Source organism: Rana temporaria, chromosome 4 (genome assembly GCF_905171775.1).
Source record: "Rana temporaria chromosome 4, aRanTem1.1, whole genome shotgun sequence".
Lineage (NCBI taxonomy): Eukaryota > Metazoa > Chordata > Amphibia > Anura > Ranidae > Rana > Rana temporaria.
This window is the reverse complement of record NC_053492.1, coordinates 182,221,163-182,242,885: the sequence shown is the minus strand read 5'-3', so window position 1 is coordinate 182,242,885 and position 21,723 is coordinate 182,221,163.

Genomic DNA, 21,723 nt, shown 5'->3' with positions numbered 1-21,723 from the left:
CATTCATTGTTTAAATGAGAGAACATCTGTGATAGGTGGAACTCTGTCTGCTGAGAAACGCCTATAACGGAAGGGACCAGTAGGAGACCGCGACTTTTAAACAATGGACACCCACAGCCTGTCAATAATTTCAGGTACACTGACTCGAGTATAAGCCGAGGGGGTATTTTCAGCCTTAAAAAAAGGGCTGAAAAACTTGGCTTATACTCGAGTATATACAGTACACATTCCGAGTAGCGATGCAGTTTGGGACATCGCCACAGCATATGTATAAGTGTACCTGTATCAGTATTGCACCTTGGACAATGTGATGCAGTTGCTTTGCCCCAGGAGTCCAACTTTAAAGGTGTATAATGGGCTCTATGAATGATGAATAACTGAGTCAAATGCTGTGAGGAGGATAGGGATACCCCAAATAAATTCTTCAGAGTTTGCTCCCACTCCTCATCATTACCATATAAACTCGAGTATAAGCCGACTTTTTCAGCACATTTTTTTATGCTGAAAAAGCCCCGCTCGGCTTATACTCGAGTGAGAGTCTCCCGCTGTGTCAGTCTAATGTTCGGTGGCCGTCCACTGTAACAAAGCCCCACCTCCTCCTCGTACGTGATAGACGGAACACTGAACACCGATAACAAACTGAATCAGTGTTCCGTCTATCACGGACGAGGAAGAGGTGGGGCTTTTTTACAGTGGACAGCCGCCGACTGCAGTTGCATGACACAGCGGGAGATCAAAGGTACATGAGGCTGAAAATGGGCATGGGCACAGTGAGAATGCAGATGGGCACACACAGTGAGGCTGCAGATGGGCACAGTGAGGCTGCAGATTGGCACAGTGAGGCTGCAGATGGGCACAGTGAGGCTGCAAATGGGCATTTTCCACTTACAGTAGCTGCTGCATTTCCCACTCTAGGCTTGTACTCGAGTCAATACGTTTTCCCATTTTTTTTGTTAAAATTAGGTGCCTCGGCTTATATTTGGGACGGCTTATACTTGAGTATATACAGTAAGTGCCTCCAAATCTCTATGCCACCGTCCAAAGCTACCCTCTAGTGGATTAGTTCTAGCTAACATTTGTAGAGAAGAATATATACCCCCTATGAGTCCCTGTTTAGGGCGTCTTACCGTTACTGCCATAGCTAGAATTGTCGATGGGTTATATTTTAATGAAAAGGTCCTTGCTTGGCTCTGCAAAGCATGCCATAGCTGTAAGTATTGAAAAAATGATTTATTAGGCAAATGATATTTCTCTGCCAGTTTATCAAATGGTTGCAAGACCTCATTATCAAAAAATTGACAAAGAAGCAGAATACCAGCCTTTTTCCTTAGATCAAAATTTTAAAGTTTTGCTACCGCAGGTAATTGCAGATTATTCCATATGGGTATGTGCTGAGTATATCTCTCATAATGGGTATCTTGTTGTATAGTAGTCCAAATCTTAAGAATTAAATAAAATGTAGGATAGAAACATTTACTATAAAAGTGGTAAGCTACTATTAACTGCACTGGTGGATCGGAAATTGAGAAAATATAATTTTCTGTATGGGATCCTTACAGTCTATAACATTCCAACCATATACAGTGTATATATTTGCTAACACATTTCATTTTCTATACATTGTGCAATATGCAATATAAGAAAACATAGCAACCTTTAATGTCCGTTTGTACCGGTCTGCGGGAGAAATCAACATCATTTTCTATCAGTATATATACACCTCTAGAATATGTAGTTTAAGTAGAGTGATATTGCCTACTATATTGTGTATGCTTCAAATAGTTTAATTTATGTGTATTTAAATGGGTCCCCTGCAGGCAGATAATAGACAGAGAAAATAGTTTCAATGTAGTGAACATTGCTTGTCTCTTTACCAGTTAAATCCTACACAGACTTGGTATTTGTACGCCTGATAAATGCTGCGCACTCCTGCGCATTTCAGCCCTATGGAAATCCCCCTCCCCGCCATCCATCCAGCAATGGCTATGCATTAAGGTAAAAAATAAATAAAAATTTAGACTTTAGAACCACTTTAATGTCTGTCTACTTGTGCTTGTGAATATACAGTATTTTATAAATAGATTTTGTACATGCCACTTTAATTTATTTCAATTATTTTAGTTGTAAAATATTGAAAAGTTTAGGTTCAACAGACCCTCTAATTGATACACACTGTAGTACTGGATATTTTATAAGCTGAAAGCTAGCTAACCTCAAGGGGATATTAGTTTTCTGTATATAATAACAGGAAAACTGTATCCTGACATTAAGGTCTGAATGAGTATCGTGGAACAAAAAGGCCATAAATTAACATCAATTATGCATTAAAGTTCCAATTAACCTGGCTGACACTGATATACTTTAACAAGGTACAATTAGATAAAAGAAGCAACTCTCTAATTACTTGGGACAGGACCTTTTGACCTGTTCTGTACTTTTATCCCAGCGCCAACCTAGTGAGGAAGGAAGTGAGAGAAGGAATGAACGGTGAGTGTGCTAGGAGTTCAGAGCAGTGAGCAGTCCCCTGGAAAGTCCTTTGCCTACGTAATGCTGTAAGGCCATTCATTATTTATGTGTATCACCTTTTACTACTTGAAAGTTAAATCCTCTTTATTTCACTCCACACCTAAACAGGGAGAAATAGCAGATACATTCTTTGTTTCAAAAACATTTTGGTATTTTTTGCTTGATCTAAATGTCATGATTTAAATAGGCAATTGTATTTTTTTTTGGAAGGAAAACAGCAAAATACACTACAGAATTGTTTTATATAAAATGTTTCACCTATTTTGTCAGATATTTATTCTACTGCATTTATTTAGCACCTACCTATCTACCCAGGGGCGTTTGAAGGAATTTGGGGGCCCCAAGCAAAATGGACACGGAGGCCCCCCCACCCCCCCCCCCCCCCCGCAACCATGGACAGGAGTCCCTATGTTCTTTTTACTCCCCCCCCCATGTTTTTTTTACTCCCCCTCCCTATGTTTTTTTTACTCCCCCCTCCCTCCCTATGTTCTTTTTACTCCCCCTCCCCCCACCATACCACGTGGCAGGAGATTCAGTTTCCTGTTGCCGGCGAGACTGAAAGGAAGTGAGCACTCAGTGTGCACTTCCTGTCAGTCCGGCCGGAAACAGGAAACTGAATCTCCTGTACCGCGCAGTACCCGGCTGGACTGACAGGAGGAAGGAAGGGGAGCTTGGCCACTCTACAGGGAAGGGGAAGAAGTGACGCTCAGGCAGCATTTATAGGAAGCGCGACAAGGGCCCAGCTCGGAGCCCCAAGTAATTGCTTGGTTTGCTTGCCTTGTCGTGGCGGGCCTGTATCTACCTATCTCTTTATAAAAGTGCTGTACCTAAAATGGGTTGACGTATTTACTAAATATTTACTAGCATGCCTGGATTTGCCATTAGGCAAAATAATTAGATATTTTTTAAAGAACACATATACAGGTGCATCTCATAAAATTTGTATATCATCAAAAAGTTTATTTTTAGTAATTCAATTCAAAAAGGGAAACTCATATATTTTATAGAGATGCACCTGTAGGTTTAAAAATTAGGAGTCAGCGATTTATATTCTTAAGCTGGGCAAACATCTAAATACACAGATGAAATACATATATGTTAGCCATTTTACCTGCTAGAGCTAGAGGATTAGAATATCTCTTCATCCAGTCCTGAGATTTAAACAGCTCTGGCACATCACAGGGCCCTGTCTGGCTCTGAGGAGGAGGAGACCTAATTTTTCTCTGCTACAGTTCAGCAGCATAGGTACTGCAAATGGGCAAGTCAAATTTAGGTACTTACACTACTTTCATTAACCGCTTGCTGACCGCCTCAAGTAGGCGTACAATGGCAGAGCGGCTCTTCTGTGCTGGATCACGTACCTAGTGTTTGATTCAGCCCTTCCGGGTAAGGGGCATGCAGGCTGTGCTGTGATTAGTCACAGCACAAGCATATGAGCAGGTCCCGGCCAATGGATGACCGCTGCCACCGGCTGATTGGCGAGGAAGACAGGACAGAGATCTGTCAATGTAAACGATACAGAGCTCTGTCCTGTCAGCGGGGATGTGCTAGTTTATGTTGCCCCCAGGACTTATACTTAATGCTATAGTGCCTGGCCACCACGCCAAGGCAGATGCGAACTGAGCAAAGCAAACACATACTTGCAGTTTAGCAGACAGATAGCGTGGTTCTATGACAGTCCAAGTAAAAGGCAGTTCATGGAATAGTCCAATATCCAATCCAATCCAATCCAATCATATATAGGGAAATCCAAACTAGCAAAACAGGGCAGACAAATGTGGGGCTATATCAGGAACAACGCATGTATCACTGTCTCTATCACAAGCAAGGTACAGAGCATTTGGCTTGCTTATAACAGATGACTGACCATATCAATCACCTTGCAGGTGGACACAGACAGGGAAAATGCAATAGCCAAAACCTGGATGCTGGAATGAGGAGCAGGAGCACTTAAGTGATCCTGACAGTACCTTGGTAAAAGTACCTCACAGTAAACATACCAAGCACTATTAGGCACACATTTAACCCTTTGATCGCCCTAGATGTTAAAGTGATTCTGAAGTCTCATTTTTTTTTTTGTTGTTAAAAATAACAAACATGTTATACTTACCTGGTCTGTGCAGTGGTTTTGCACAGAGAAGCCCAGATCCTCCACTTCTTGGGTCCCTTTCTCCTGTTGAGTGCCCCCACAGCAAGCAGCTTGCTATGGGTGTACCCGAGTTAGTGTCAGGCTGCCCGCCATACTATCACCGTCCCGTTATAAGTCGCTGATCGCCACCATTAATAGTAGTGGCCAGGGAGGAGGATAAATCTTCTGAAGCTGAAGTGGTTTAATAAAAAACGATTTCATGATGGATTAATAAGTACATAGCTGCATTAATGTGTCTGTTTTTATATCTGCCTAGAGTTTTGTTTTTTATGTTTGCTCCCATTAGGGCCGGTGCAAGGATTTTGATGCCCACATCTGCCCATCCAGCACTCCCCACACCATCCTTCTGCCCCTCCCACCATTGCGAGAGGAGAGCATTGTGACAGAAGAAGGGTATTGGGGCAGCGGGGAATGTGGGAGGCAATGGGACAAGAGGGAGGCAGTGTCATTATGATCATACACACCTTAGGAATGACCAATCCTCCCAGGTAGGAGGCAGTGTGACAGGTGTGGGACAGGGTGACAGGTGGGGGATGGGGTGACAGGAGGGGGGCAGTGTCACAGGAGGGGGCAGTGTTACTCTAATAACACCCATCTTGGGAATGACCAGTTCTTACTAATCTCACCTTTCCTTCAGAGGCTCCTCCAGATGGTGTCAGTGTATGTAGAAGATCTGGTGCCAGGTGAAGTAGTGGCAGAAGCTGCAGAACAGATTGGGGGAGGGGGGTTGCTCCTTCATCTCTTCTTCCTTCTCCTCCATGGGCCCCCTGCCAGCACCCCTGCCATTCCTGATTGGAGCCTACATGACAGTGGGCCCTATCTGCTCTCTACACACACCTGGATCCGCCCACCTCTGCATCTTTGCAGGTCGGCTCTGACAGCAGGACATGCAGTCTGCTCCACTTGCCTACTGCGCTCTCCATACTTTGACAGCACCCTAGTAAATGGCAGCCAAACTAAAATGCCCTTTCTCATACCTGGAGGTTTTCGTTTTCTTGCTGGGGGACATGGAAAACAGGCATTAAAAAAATCCTAATCCCCAGCAAGTGGCTAAAGATTCAGGTTTTACAAACCCCCCCAGCCCGGTGCCCAAAATCGGCTGCCTAAGCTGCCTTATGCTGACAATGGCACTGTCCAACTTATAATTACCAGTGTCCTCAATAGATCCAGCACTGTGCACATCTGCAGCTATTTTCTCCCCTCAAGTCCTCACAGGCTTTTTTTAGTTTCAATAACTCCTTAAAATGGTAGTAAACTCTGTACTACCACTTTAACCTGCAGGTAAGCCTATAATAAGGCTAAATGTACAGTGCCTTGCAAAAGTATTCAACCCCCCTCCCCCTCCTTGGCTTTTTACCTATTTTGTTATATTACAGCCTTTAGTTCAGTGTTTTTTTAATCTGAATTATATGTGATGGATCAGAACACAATAGTCTAAGTTGGTGAAGTAAAATTAGAAAATAAAGAGAGATAATTGGCATGTGCATATTTATTCACCCCCTGTGTTATGCCCATAAAAAACTCTGGTGCTACCAACAACCTTCAGAAGTCACATAATTAGTAAAATGATGTCCACCTACGTGCAATCTAAGTGTCACATGATCTGTCATTACATATACACACCTTTTTGAAAGGCCCTAGAAGCTGCAACACCTAAGTAAGAGGCACCACTAACCAAACACTGCCATGAAGACCAAGGAATAGGGTTGAGTGAACCCAAACTGTAAAGTTCGGGTTCGTACCAGACTTTTGGGTTTTTGGTACTCGGACCCGAACCCGAACAATTTGCTGTAAGTTCGGGTTCGGTGTTCGGCAATGTAATGGCGCGCTGCAGGGCAGCCAATCACCATTTGTTTTAATTGTGTGACCTAGAAGCCTTCACAGCCATGCCTACTAATGGCATGGCTGTGATTGGCCAGTGCAGCATGTGACCCAGCATGTGACCCAGCCTCTATATAAGCTAGAGGCACATAGCACAGCTCGTCACTCTGCTTTAGTTAGGATAGGGAAAGGCTGCTGCTGCTTGAGAGAAATATATAGAAGTGAGACTTTCCTGCTTCAGAAATCAAATTACACCAGCGCTCAGTGGCGTAACCAGAGTTATGGGCGCCCGGGGCAAAAAATTTTTTTCGCCCCCCCCTTATATAAACATCCACGTTTATATGTGCGTAAACGTGGGGGACTTAAACATTTTGGAGATTTTTTTAAAACTTTTTTTATAGTTACTTATTTTTTTCCCTCTTTTTATGTTTTTTTTACACTTTATGTCATTGCTATTACATAGCACAGGTACACTGACAGGTCCTCTTTATGGAGACATTAGGGGGTCTCTAGGACCCCTAATGTCACCTGGGGACCCCAAAAGAAGCTGATGAAGCACAGATCTGCTTCTTCTCTCTGGCTATAGCAGCCAGATGACTGACAGGTGAATGCGGATGTAATACACATCACTTTTGCATTCACAGCCTGGAGGGAGATCAGCAAGGAGGAAGATGCTGGTCTCCCTCCCATCTTACCTCCTGACACCCTCCCGAGCCGGTCCTGGGCCGCAGATGGGGCAGCGGATCCCGGGATTGAAGGTGAGGGGTCAGGAGGGGGGGCGGCGGCAGTACTGGAGGGGGGTAGGGGGGCACACAGACAGCACATATACACAATTGGCAGGCTATAGAGCCGCCGATCGTGTATATGTGAAAGTTCAACCGGTAATGGTACTGACCCCCGACACCTGCACTGACATGACACCTGCACTGACATGACACCTGCACTGACATGACACCTGCACTGACATGACACCTGCACTGACCTGACCCCTACACTGACCAGACACTGACCTGACAATGACACTGACACTGACCAGACACTGACCAGACACTGACCAGACACTGACCAGACACTGACCAGACACTGACATGACATGACACTGACACTGACATGACACTGACCTGACACTGAGGCCCCGTACAGACGACCGAACATGTCTGCTGAAACTGGTCCGCGGACCAGTTTCAGCAGACATGTTCGGTCGTCTGTACAGCCGAGCGGACAGGATTCCAGCATACATTTGCCCGCCGGGCCTTTTTCCAGCGGGCAAATATTTCCAAACTTGTTTAGAAACAGCCCGCTGGAATCCTGTCCCTCGGACATGTTCGGTCGTCTGTACAGACTTACCGTACATGTCCGAGCGGCCGCCATCCCTCGCATGCGTCGAATGACTTTGACGCATGCGTGGAAGCATTGACCTTCCTGCGTCGCGCACGTCGCCGCGTCATCGTCGCGGCGACGGCGCGGACACGTCACCGCGCTGTCTGTCCGCGCAGATTGCCTGTCATTTCTGTCTGATGGTGTGTACAACCATCAGACAGAAATCTCCGACCGGACATGTCCGATGAAAACGGTCCGGCGGACCGTTTTCAGCGGACTGTCCGGTCGTGTGTACAAGGCCTGACACTGACCAGACACTGACCAGACACTGACCAGACACTGACCAGACACTGACCAGACACTGACCTGACAATGACACTGACCTGACATTGACACTGACCTGACATTGACACTGACCTGACACTGACCAGACACTGACACTGACACTAACCCACCTAACACCTACAGTAGAAGTCCTTCAATACTCGCACCCCCCTCCCCCCAGCTTGGTGGAAATCCATCCTCCTCAGAGTCCTCCTTACCTCTGTCTGACTCTGCTCTTCTCCAGAAACTGCTCCAGGACTCTCCTCAGGACGGACAGGACCCCAGAATTGCTTCGGACTGAGTCCCAACTCTCTTCCCCGCCGGCCGCCAGCGCCATCCACCCACAGCCCGCTCCATGCTGCAACTCCCTCCACGCAGAGCACCAGAGCGGAGGGGAAGACGGCGGCTCACACTTTCAGCGCCTGCCGTCTCCCGCCGTCATGTTCAGAGTTTCCCGGCGCTCTGTGATTGGGCGTATGGCGGTCATGTGCGGAGGGGGACTTCCAGCCCCACTCCTCACATGACCCCCATATGCCCAATCACAGGGCGCTGGAGGACATTAAACATGGTGGCCGCTGGCCGGTCCGGAGTCCGGACATCCATGTCGGTGACACGGGGAATTAAAATTAGGCGGAGGCACGGAAAGTCGCCCCCCTAAATGTCGCGCCCGGGGCCACAGCACCCCCTGCCCCCCCCTTGCTACGCCAGTGCCAGCGCTGCATATGTTCCTGTGAGATACTCTGCATTAGATACTTTAGGGAAAGGTTCCTGATTGTGCTTATAGGGACAGAAATATATAGGAGTCAGTCCTGCTTCAGAAATTATATTACACCAGCGCTGCATATGTTCCTGTGAGATACTCTGCATGAGATACTTTAGGGAAAGGTTCCTGATTGTGCTTATAGGGTCGGCGTAGAATATGTAAATTAGTAGATACGCCTATTCACGAACGTACGCCCGGCCGCCGTAGTACATTTACGCCGTTTACGTAAGAGATAGGCCGCCTAAAGTTATTCCATCAAATAGATGGAATAGTAATGTTAAGTATGGCCGCCGTTCCCGCGTCAAAATTCGAAAATTTTACATCGTTTGCGTAAGTCGTCCGTGAATAGGGATTTACGTAGTTTACGTACACGTCGAAATGAATAGGCCCGTGCGGCGGACGTAGCCGCAATGCATACTGGGAAATGTAGGCGCACGGCGCATGCGCAGTTACAAAAAAAATTCAAAAACGTCAGGTCAAGCCCCATTAACATAAAACACGCCCCCTTAGACAAATTTGAATTAGGCGCCCTTACGCCCGCCCGCTTTAGGCTACGCCGCCGTAACTTAGCAGGCAAGTACATTGTGAATCATGTACTTGCCTCGCTAACTTACGGCGGCGTAGCTTACATGCCTTAAGCTACGCCGCCTTAAAGTTGCGGCCATCTATATGAATCTACCTATATGTCTGGCGCAAACCCAAAACATCACATCATCCAAAGAACACCATCCCCACTGTGAAACATGGTGGTGGCAGCATCATGCTGTGGGGATGTTTTTCAGCTGCCGGGACTGGGGAACTGGTCAGTTGAGGGAAAGATGGATGGTGCTAAATACAGGGATATTCTTGAGCAAAACCTGTAGCACTCTGTGTGTGATTTAAGGCTAAGACGGAGGTTCACCTTCCAGCAGGAAAATTACCCCAAACACACTGCTAAAGCAACACTTGAGTGGTTTAGGGGAAACATGTATATGTTTTGGAATAGCCTAGTCAAAGCCCAGACCTCAATCCAATAGAAAATCTGTGGTCAGACTTAAAGAATGCTGTTCACAAGCGCAAACCATCCAATATGAAGGCGCTGGAGCAGTTTTGCAAAGAGGAATGGGCAAAAATGCCAGTGGTAAGATGTGACAAGCTCATAGAGACTTATCCAAAGTGACTTGGAGCTGTGATAGCCGCAAAAGGTGGCTCTACAAAGTATTGACTTTAGGGGGGTGAATAGTTATGCACATTGACTTTTTCGGTTATTTTGTCCTATTTGTTGTTTCCTTCAAAATAAAAAAAAAAAAACATCTTTAAAGTTGTGGGCATGTACTATAAATGAAATGATTCAAATCCTCAAACAATCCATGTTAATTCCAGGTTGTGAGGCAACAAAACACGAAAAATGCCAAGGTGGATGAATACTTTTGCAAGGCACTGTAGTAGGATTCCTATGCATTTTGTGGGTAATGGTCACACCTGCAAAGATCAGATGCCACACTGGGCCCCAATTTCTTTAGGCCCCAAAACCCTTACATGGGCTGCTATAACTATTGTTACATGCTTGGTTAATTGTCTTTTACTCAAAGTTGTGGGAGTTTTACAGTCTACACACCATCAGCTGGGACTGATGCCAGTTGTTATATATGGCTGTAAAGGGCCCTGTGCTGTGCTGAAGAGCAAATTGACCATGATCAGGCTAAATTGACTTTTGAAAGCTTTAAACAATTTCAGTTGATTTCAAAGCTGTGATATAAAAGGTCTTGTGAAGCTTATGAAGGGTTAATACAGCCAAGGCATGATAATATTTGTTCAAGGCTGCCTCCCACTTGGTACAGAAATCCTTGTTCTGGCTGCATAGAACAGGTCGCAGTGAGATTTTCCAATGCGTGGAATGCATATGACCTTGTAATACTGTGCCAGCAATGAGGAATGTAATTCAAGTATTCTTTGTGTCTTCACAGAAGTCTTTAGCAACCAAGAAGAACTATAGCGCTGCCTTGTATTATAACATCTGCCAGCAACCGAACCTTGTCTATTGTGCGCACAAATGTGAATAGTTGTCTAGGGCTCCAAGCAGGTCTGACTTAAATAACAATAGAACCTTATTTTTCATGTGGATTCTTCAACTGTTGGGAAAGGGTTAAATGCTTTATTTGTGATGGAGTGTTCATGGAACCACAGTGTTATCGGCAAAACCCAGGTGCGTAGTTTTGCTCCAAACCTGAAGCTGCAGATCTATATAGGAATTAGAATAAATTAAGAAAAAAACATTTCTATAGAAAAAAAAATTCTATACAAACGCAAAAAACTGTTTGTCTAAAAGTGACAAACCCATTAAATGACTAGCAAGTCAAACATATCACTCATGCAACAAAAATCCTTGTGGCTCCAAGAGCGTTATCTCTATACTGATTTTCACTCACATTGGGTAGTAGATTGACTGTGCATTCATGATAAAGACCAGGGGTCTCCAAACTTTTCAAACAAAGGGCCAGTTTTCTGTCCTTCAGACTTTAAGGGGGGCGGATTGTGGCCATTGGGGGCAGAAAATGTCCTCGGCCCAACATCAGTAAGGGTAAACATGGTCTCCATGTTAGTGATGAATAAGAGGAGGAATAGTGCGCCATCACTGGTATCAGTGAATGAAATAGTGCCCCATTGTTGGTGTCAGTGGAAAAAATAATACCCCATTGTTGGCGTCGGTGGGAGAAATCGTACCAAATATCATATGGAAGATTAGTTATCCAAGGGCCGGATAAAGGCTAGCAAAGGGCCGCATCCGGCCCTCAGGCCACAGTTTGGAGACCCCTGATATAGACTAACGCCTCGTACGCACAATCAGATTTTCGGAGGAACATTTGTCCGTTTTTTTGTGGCATGCTAGTCTCATGTCGAAAGTAAAGAGGTTACTCAAAGCACAAAAATTCTCGTATGACAGAATTCAACCTAATGTGTTAAATACTTTTGTATGTATTATTTTGTTTCTGAGCATGCGTAGTCTTGCTCTTACGATTTTTTTGGACAAAAAACTTGCGGATTAAACGAAAATCGTACGTTGTGTTCACATCCGACAAACATTTTATAGTCTGCACATCTTTTGCCATACGAAAAATCTGAATCGGCTGTCGAAAGCACCATATTAACAATCCGAAAATCGGCAGATTGACGTCGGACGGAATTTTACTTCCGATTTTTGTATCGTGTGTAGGGCCTTTAGTTAAAAAAAAATAATAATTTGCCCTACTGTTCGCAGGTACAATGCTTTGCAGGTCCCCGTTGTAAAATAAATAAATAAATGCACATATTTTTTTTTTACCTGCAACATGTGCCTTTATTATTTTCTTTTACAAAAGGTGAACTTAGCCTTTAATAGAAAAGGCTGATGAGAATCCTCTCCAGTCCCAGCTCCTTCTCTGATGAGTTTTGCCCTGGAAATTGGCTTAATAGTAGTGGCAAAGTAGACTGCAACAGAGCCGGCCCTATCATGGATCCCGATTGGTCCATTGGATCCAGGCAGGACTTTGAGAGGGGCAGAATTTATTTTTCTTCCACCAGTTTTGTGTTTCCTACAGGGGCAGACTGGGCCGGGGGGCAGGGTGACAACTGGCCCTGGGCGGCTACGCAGCCCTATGAAAAGGCCGCCCTGCTGCCCTAAGCACCTAAGCACACATGAAGAGCTCAGGTGTGTGTGCTGCCGGGGGCGGGGTACTCACAGGAGGCAGAGAGCAATGAAAGATTCCTTCCTCACCCGCTCCGCCAGCAGCTTATGTTCGGGCACAGCTTGCAAGGTTTGCATTTCTATTGGGATGAACTGGTGGAGGGGGTGCGGCCGGCCTTTCACCAGGCCTGCCTTCTTCTGCTCTGGTGCAGGCATGAGGATATGCACTAAAGACTGTGGGAGCACTGGGAGAGAGCAACAGAGGGGTAATATAAGTTAGTTATGTGTGACAGGACACAAAGGGTGTCCTTAATTTTTTCTCACAGTGGCTGCTGATTTGCTGGATGGCCAAATGTTACACCTGTCATGCTCAAAAATCACTATACAGTCCTAGCTTGCCATTATACTACCCTAGCCCACCCCTATACTACCCTAGCCTGCCCCTATACTTCCTTAGCCTGTCTATAAGATACCACCCTAGCTTGTCCCTATACTACCCTAGCCTGCCCATATACTACCCTAGCCCTTCTTGCTTGCTTAGAGCTGGTTCACATTAGTGGTTGGGGGGCAGTAAAACCCTGCAGTTGAGCAGAAGTTTAAACCCCCCTCCCCAACTGCTTCCTCTTTTAGCTACAGGGACAGCAGTCGGAGGTGTACACAAATCGCGTCTGTGATACTTTGCTTCAAGGCTGGAGCAGAAATTACGGTATATTCCCTGTGACATTTGGCGGGCAGTACTGTCTACCCAACACAACCCATTCAAGTTCATAGGACTGCTCTACAAACAACCTACAACGGCGTGCAATGCATGGTAGTGTGGCCTCTGCCTCTTCGAGCATTATTCGCTTTTCAGAGGAGCGGCAATCACTGCTACTAGTGTAAATGAGCCTTATCTGAGTATTGTTAGCTTCACTTAAGTGTGTAATGCCATAGACAGGTGTAACGCTCTTCCATTCATTGATAAGGTACATTGTTGAGCTTGTAAATGATGCTGAATCTTCTCAGTGTGTCCACCAATCAGCTAAGGCAGGCTATAGATTATGCGATTTACCCATGGTTGCAGGAAGGAAAATCACTCAGTTCCCCCATCAACATGATAAGTGTTCATGGAGAAATCCCTCCCGTGGAACTATTGTATTTTCTTTGGCGGGGCAGCATGCAGGAAGCAGTCCCTACCGGGAGAAGATAGTGATTGTAATCGCATTCTAGCAATCCGAGATGCTGGTTGTACCGAAGTCATTCGATAGGATAATACTTCTGTATACTTATTCATCCACTGGAGCCTGAAAGGTTACTAAAGTAGACCATACATGATTCATTTTCTTTCAGTTAACCAACAAAAGAAAATTAATAATTTCCCCCACGTCAGGGCAGGGGATCTTTTTTTTAATGATTTCAATTATTTTTAACGTAACTTTATTGCTTTTAAAAGGGCTTATAAGCTCACTATGTGATAGCATGTAATAGCATAGTGCAGGCGACAGTTTTGCACAGGTCCATAGCAGAAATATAAACATTGTTCTGATCCATAGGAGGTGTACAGGTGTGAGATCTGAAGTAGTTAAAGTGGAGCTCCACCCAAAAGAGGAAGTTCCACTTTAAGACCTCCTCCCCTCCTCTTCCCCAAATGGCACTTTTTTGGGGGGTGGGGGGGTGGGGAGAGAGGCTACCTGTTTTTGACAGGTACCCCCTCCCACATGTGCTTGGATCAACTAGTTATGTTCTCCCCCCGCAGTCATCTGGGACACATCACAGGTCCTAGAAGACTGCAGGATCATTCACAATGTGCAGCGCAGGCTAGCGCATGCACAGTGGGCACCCATCTGTGAAGCCGCAAGCTTGAGATACTGGCGTTGGCGAAAGAAGACGTAGGGAAAGGAGGGTGAGCACATCGCTGGATTCTGGAACAGGTTTGTGTCTATATATTAAAAATCAAGAACTGCAGTTTTTGTAGCTGCTGACTTTTGATGAACACAATGACTAGAGCTCCTCTTCAATGTAAAATTTTAATGTTTAACCCCTTGGAGCCTGCCCCTCCCAGCCATTTAGGGACTTAGGATGCCGGTGTCTTGCGGAAAAAGGTCCCCCAGCAGATTATGCTCCCCCACCCCTGTACTGCACAGGTCCGAAAATTGCCGAACATGTAGCTCTAGGCTCTAGGCTCCTGCACAAACTTCTGACATCCAGGCTCATTCCTTACCATCCCCGTGGACATGGAGGATGTTAAAAAAAGAGCCAGGAGGCCGAGCTAGCAAAGCAAGCCGTCCGAGCGAAGCAAGGACGTGAGGCCGACTGGCCACTTACAGCGAGGTCCATGTAGGCGCCACATGTTCGGCTATTTTCGGAGGCAATCGCCGCACTTGCGCAGTACAGGGGGGGCATATTCCGCCGGGGGGACACGCATCGGCAGAACACTGGGAGGCAGGGTTCATGATCATGTGGCCGCCATCATTAGCTGTCATGGCGGTCACATCCCCCCGAAAACTCCCGATCGCAAGCAGCGTTAAGGAGCTTTCCGTTAGCCGCCGTTAACTATACCGGGAGCGCACACAGCTGTATTTGCACGAATGCACACATATATGTGGCCCGCTCGGCACCAAGGCTTACCTGCCTGGAGGCCACATATTTGCATGTGGCTGGCACCAAGAGGTTAAGAAGAATATATCTTTAGGGCCAAGGGCAACACAGAAACTTTCCTTTTAGACACTTTTATCAACTTGAGACCCATAATACGTCTTGACTTTATCTTCTATGTCGGCAATTTTCTTCCTTGCTAGAATAATGGCCACGCTTTCAAATAGATTTTATACAAGTTCAGATAATAAGCAGCAGAGGTCATGGCACAGTGGCTGAAATGTCAATTGAGACACAACAAGAAGTATATGCATAATGTTTTTCATAAATTTCACTTCTTTTTCTAAGGTTTGATTGTACGTGTATGTTTATAGAATGCATTTGTAAAGTGCAAGGGACATTAATGTCAAGCAATGATCTCTTTTTTTTCTTTTCTGTTTTTGCTGGTACATTCTATAAAATATTTGCAATTCAGTATGAATATTTCCTCCACTTAGAAGAGTTTGAAATGATTTAGAATAAAATATTATTCTTGGTCTCCTGATTATAGACATGCAGCTGCCATCACATCAAGCTCTGCTTTAATTATTATTATTCAATTATTATTGTGTATAATAAATTGTTGACATTGATTTTAGGTTCATCTGCCTTTCTCAAATAGAATTCAAATAGTGTCAGGAATGTCTCATTTGAAGATATGAGGCTAACACCATGGAAACTAGACAGTATATTCCACTCTGGCTAAAAATAACCATTTCTTTCAATCTGCCTGGTCTCTTTCATACGCTTCTAAAACTCTTCTTTAACTTCCTCTGTCTGGGGAGCTTTTTTTCTTGTTGGCTGGATCACCTTGTGCCAGTTCTCCCGCTTTCATTGCCAACTATTAACACTTCAAGGGAAGTGGACTCTAGTGAATGCTGAGGAGGCACTTTCCTTGTCACACCTTTGTCTGTGTATAGGATAATTCTCCAAAATGAATTAGAAGACTGACGTTTGTACAATGCATTTCTGTCAAAAAAGAAATTGAGCCTACGTTTCTGGAGGCCTTTAACTCTTTGAGGGAGGGGCAGCCGATGAGAGGGGAAACTTTAGGAGCACACATAGTAGTTATCCCCAAGGAAGGGAAAGATCCTACGGTATGTTCTAGTTACCGCCCAATTTCCCTACTGAATACTGACCTGAAAATATTTTCCAAGATATTAGCTAATAGACTGGTGGCACATGTCCCCTCGCTAATCCATCCAGACCAGGTAGGATTCGTCCCCGGTAGGGAAGGCAGGGAAAACACTCAAAGAACATTAAGTATAATCTACATGGCCCAACACTACAAGACTCCTATGGCATTAATATCAACAGACACTGAAAAAGCGTTTGACAGGGTGGATTGGGGATTTTTGGGCGCCACTCTAAAGCATATAGGTTTAGGGATAGGGATGTTAAACTGGATTGCGAGCCTTTACTCTTGCCCGTCGGCAAGGGTGAAGGTTAACGAGGTACTATCTGATCCCTTCCCAATTAAAAACGGAACAAGACAAGGGTGTCCACTGTCCCCAATAATCTTTGTCCTAACACTGGAGCCACTTCTGAGAACAATTAGATCAAACACGGATATAAGAGGGTTTCGGAGTAAAGGAGAGGAATATAAAGTGGCTGCATTTGCAGATGATCTTCTGTTCTCGGTGGTGGACCCAGAGTTGTCTTTACCAGCTTTGCTGAAAGAGTTGAGGATTTATGGAGACCTTTCCAACTTTAAAGTAAATAACAGTAAATCTGAGGCGATGGGGATAGAAGTAAATCAACAGAATAAGGAACAACTACAAGGAAATTTCTCCTTTAAATGGACAGAGTCACACATACTTTACCTGGGCACAAAAATTTCGAAAAATCTACATAGAATTTTCGAGTTGAACTTCGCCCCCTTGGTAAGGCAGATTAAGTTAGATCTTTTGAAATGGGACAAGGAAAGTTTCACTTGGTTTGGGAGAATAAACATTTTGAAAATGAATGTTCTACCAAGATTATTGTACCTACTCCAAACCTTACCAGTGACGATCCCGTTGGGATTCTTAAGGGACCTAAGAGCTAGACTGGCTAAATTTGTATGGGCAGGAAAACCAGCGAGGTTACGGCGTGAAATTTTGACCTTACCAAAAGAGAGGGGAGGAGTGGGGTTCCCAGACCCAATAGGTTATTACGAGGCGACACATATGGCCAGGACGGTCGAATGGTGTATAAAAGAGAAGGTTAAACCCTGTTTACGTTTAGAGCAGAAAATCACGTCCATTCCCCTGGAAGGAATGGTGTGGATCTATGAGGAAGATATACCATTGGAGGTAAAAAAACATCCAACCTTAGGAGCTACCCTAAGAGTAATGAAAAAACTTTTTAAGAGAACAAATCTCTCGACCCACCCAAGCCCACTCACCCCGGTATTGGGAAACCCCAGGTTCCATGTGGGACTGGTAGATCCCCGTTTCGATACTATAAAAGGCCTAGGCTGTAGTAGAATAATACATTTTGAGGGGGAGAACCCAAGGATAGGCGAGAGGGGTAGGGAGGAAGTAGTGAGAAAAGAACTTGACCCTCTAAGACAAATTCAATTAAAATCCGCTATTAGAGCACTGTACCCAAGAGGATGTCCTCTAAGGGGTCTCTCAGGATTCGAGGAACAATGCTTGAAGGGAGAGGAGATGAGACACTCCCTCTCTCAGATGTATAGCTTATGGGTAGAATTAAAGGCCCCAAAGGAATTACCATATATACAAGCTTGGGAAAGAGAGTTAGGAGTGAAATTCTCGGAAACGCAGAAAACAAAAATTTTCAATTTCGTACATAAAGCCTCCCTAGCTACAAGGTACCAGGAGGGGGGATACAAGATCCTAACCAGGTGGTATAAAACGCCAGTGGTATTAAAGCGGATATTTCCGGAAACATCAGACAGATGTTGGAGGTGTGGTGAAGAGGAGGGTACAATGCTACATGTGTTTTGGACATGTCCAAAGTTAAAAGATTTCTGGAAAATGGTCAGGGACACAATAAAAGAAGTATTGGACATAGAGCTGGGAGGTAACCCTGTTACCTACCTATTACTTGACTTATCAATGTCCATGACTAATTTCAAAAGGTCTCTGTTAAGACACTTCTTGACGGCGGCAAGGGCGTGCGTACCAATTTTATGGAAAACTACAAGCAGCCCAACTAGACAACAATGGTTGGGCAGAATATCAGAAATCCAACAGATGGAGAAGTTAACTGCAGGTATAAGAGAGCAGGAGGACAGTTACAGATCGGTATGGTCCCCTTGCATAAGTTACAGAGAGGGAGCTCTGCGGGGGTGAGGCGGGGGGGGGAGGCGGGGAGGGGAGGTGAAGGCCTAATGGGGGTTTTTTTTTTTTTTTTTTTTTTTTCTTTTTCGTTGGGGAGGTAGATGGAGGGGGGCGGGTAGGTAAGGGATAGGGTAAGGGAGGACGAGAGATGGTTGTGGTGTTGTATGTTTTTGTTTGAATGTCATACAGAGAAGCTATGAGTGTCATAGGAATAATTTGTTAATTTGTGTTAAAGCATATCTAAGATATATGTTATGGTTCTTTGGTATTGGCGTGCGCTAGTGAATTTGGTATAGAGAAGTTTTAAGCGTGCTAGGAACATTTTGTTAATTTATGTATCATCATGATTAAACCATATGTTATGGTAAAAATGGAAAATATGTCTGTTTAAAACTGGAAAAAATATAAAATAAAGAATTGAAAAAAAAAAAAAAAGAAATTGAGAACATACCTAATGGTCTTTAGTTTATAGCAGTTTTATTTTATCTTCTCTCATTGATTTGCAGATTTAAATGTAGCACCCATGTACTTTATAGTACTGGTGCTAGTCAAATTTAAGTATAGATCAGAGTGTAGTTAAACTCTGATCCAGATTGTTAGTAGCACATTGCGGCCTCTGTCTCAGCTTGGCTGTGCTGTGAGCCCACTCTGATGTGCTGGGGTGTTCTTCCAACCCCAGCCCTGCAGGTGGCAGCAGTGGAGTCAAGGTTTGGGTGCTCTTCCCAGCAGCCAATCACAAGGGTTTGTCCTCGCTGTGCATTCTGGGGAGGGGTATTTATGGGACAGACGCCGTTGGTTCTGGGTTCTTCTTCGCCCAGTGTGGCACCCACCTTTAGGGTGGCCACATCGCGGCCCCCTGGCGTTATGGCCTACCTGGCTGGAGCGTGCGTGCCACGTGGGGTTCCTGGTTCTGAGACCATGTTGGCCCGGAGCATCTGAATCAGCGATGGGGATCCAGTGAGCAAATAGGTTCCCTCTTTTGAAGATCCCAAGCTGTGTGCTGTTCAGTGGGGAGTCGGTCTAAGGAGCGCCATTGAGACGCTGGCGGTCCAATAGGGCTTGGACGAGACCACCAGGGATCACAGGTAGCCAGACACTGCAGGACTGATCACCTGTCAGTCGGTACCTGGGCGACGAGTTGAAGGAGATCCAGACATAACTCAAGTAAGGAGGCATATCTCCAATAATCCAACCCAGATGGGACCTGTGGCAGAGGTATCTTCTGAGGCTCTTTGAGAGGGATCTGTGGCAGAGACTTTCTCCCAAGTTCAAGTTCACCAAGGAGGGTCTGTGGCAGAGACTTATTCCTCTAATTGTCCGAGTGATACTCTGGCTGCCAGGTCAGTGAGAGAGGCCTGTCAAGGTACACTGAACCCACTCCGGCGGGAGTGGCGCAGAGAAGTGTTACGTTTGGGAGCAGGACTGTTTCTTATCATTACGCCAGAACCTGCTATCCCTCCTCCTTTCAACTTTACTTTCCTCACCACAAGTTTATTGTTTTTACTAGGCTGGGTAATAAAGAGCACAGCAAAAGAGCACCTGTTGTGGACATTCCTTTACTTCTGTTTATGCACATACGCATCACTCGCCCGTAGAGAATTCGGAGGAGCCACGAGGTAACACGCCACCCAAAAATCCAGCAGCTCCAATGGGGTTAATGCTACAAAAATAATTAAAAATATTGTTTTAAAATGCTATACTTGTGTAGAACTGTGCAAAAGATAGGTTTCCAATTTTGGGTAGAGGAGATAATCATGTAAAAATCTCACACGATAACCTCTTGTTGTATTATGAGGAATTAAAACTACAAAATAGTTCAAATTCATTGGAAGTTTGTCTTCCAAAACTGAAAGCAGTCATGAAACACAACACCGATTTTATTATTACTCATTTTTGTTTTCTACCATAAAGTGGTTAACATTATATAATTATCCTTTGTGAGCAATTTAAAGGGTAACAATAGGCAACCCCCTCCCCCCAAAAAATTACCTGTGATGCAGTTTGTCAACAGTTTTAATATTGTTAGCAGGTTTTTTCACCTATCAGTCCTGCAAGTAGATGTCTTAGGCAGGCCATAGATGGTGAAAATTTATTTCCTGCAACCACAGTGTTCACAGGGGAATCCCTCCTGCCGAGCAATTGTCTTCTCTCGGTGGGGGCGGAGGAAGCTGTCCCAGCCGGGAGAAAACAGTGATTATCACTAGCGGCTATAGGAGCCGCTTGCTGTAATCACAAGCCAATACGGCAGGCTGGTTGCACCCAAGTTAAGCGATAAACTTAGTACATTTAGCCTGCCCATTAATGGTTCAAATCTCAGCCAGTTCCTGCTGAACCAGGTGAGATTCGAACAGTGTATGGCCAGCTTTATTTTTCCACCATCTGCAATAGACCAAGCTGTCTATTCAAAGTAAGTCCCTGTCCTAGCTGCCAAATGTTCAGAGCAGGTGTCTATTAACAAGCATTGGCATTAACTGCAGTAGAATAAATAAAAGCATAGGGAACCAACCATTCTGCAGAATTGGGAACTACTGGTAACCCAAACAGGGAAACTTGACAAGTCTGTGCCCCAGACTCCACTGGGAACAGACGTGCACAATAAAACCATTCACATGAACAAACTCCTCTTGGAATATACCCTGGAAGAACCAACAATCCAGGGCACAAGATTACACCTTTTACCCCTCCCTGCTTAATTGCTTATTGCTGTTGCCACTAAGGGACCATCCACCTTGCTACCAGAGACCATTGTCCGTAAGCTGAGGCCAGTACCAGAGCAGACTTCTCGCCAGCCAGGGACAGTGAAGCATCCAGTGCCAAGTCAGGGACCCAGCTGGACAGCAGAAATGATGCTTTTGGAGCATCAGTAAGTGCCAAGCCAGTGACCTAACATGTCAGCAGGGGTGAAGCTTGAGGAGTATCTGTGAGTGCCAAGCCAGGGACCCAGCAGGGAAGCGGGGGTGATGCTTGAGGAAGATACTGGGTGCTAAAGTGGAAGAACTTGGGGGATCCAATGGCTACTGGATCTAAATTCTAGTGAGAGAGACTGGGAGCTCATTGAGTGAAGACCCACAGTGAGAGTGTGTGGGGAAAGCTGAGGACTGTTCGTGTTGCAAATAGTTGAATACAATTGTCGTCAGTAGCAGCTACAAAATTGTTGCCATAGGAGACAGCGATCCTACCGTTACAGAAGTGGTGTCTGGCTGGAGGCCTTCACCTGTATAGCTGTCTACCTATAGAAGTCTTGGAGTTTGCCAATTACCTTTGCATCTACCTAAGG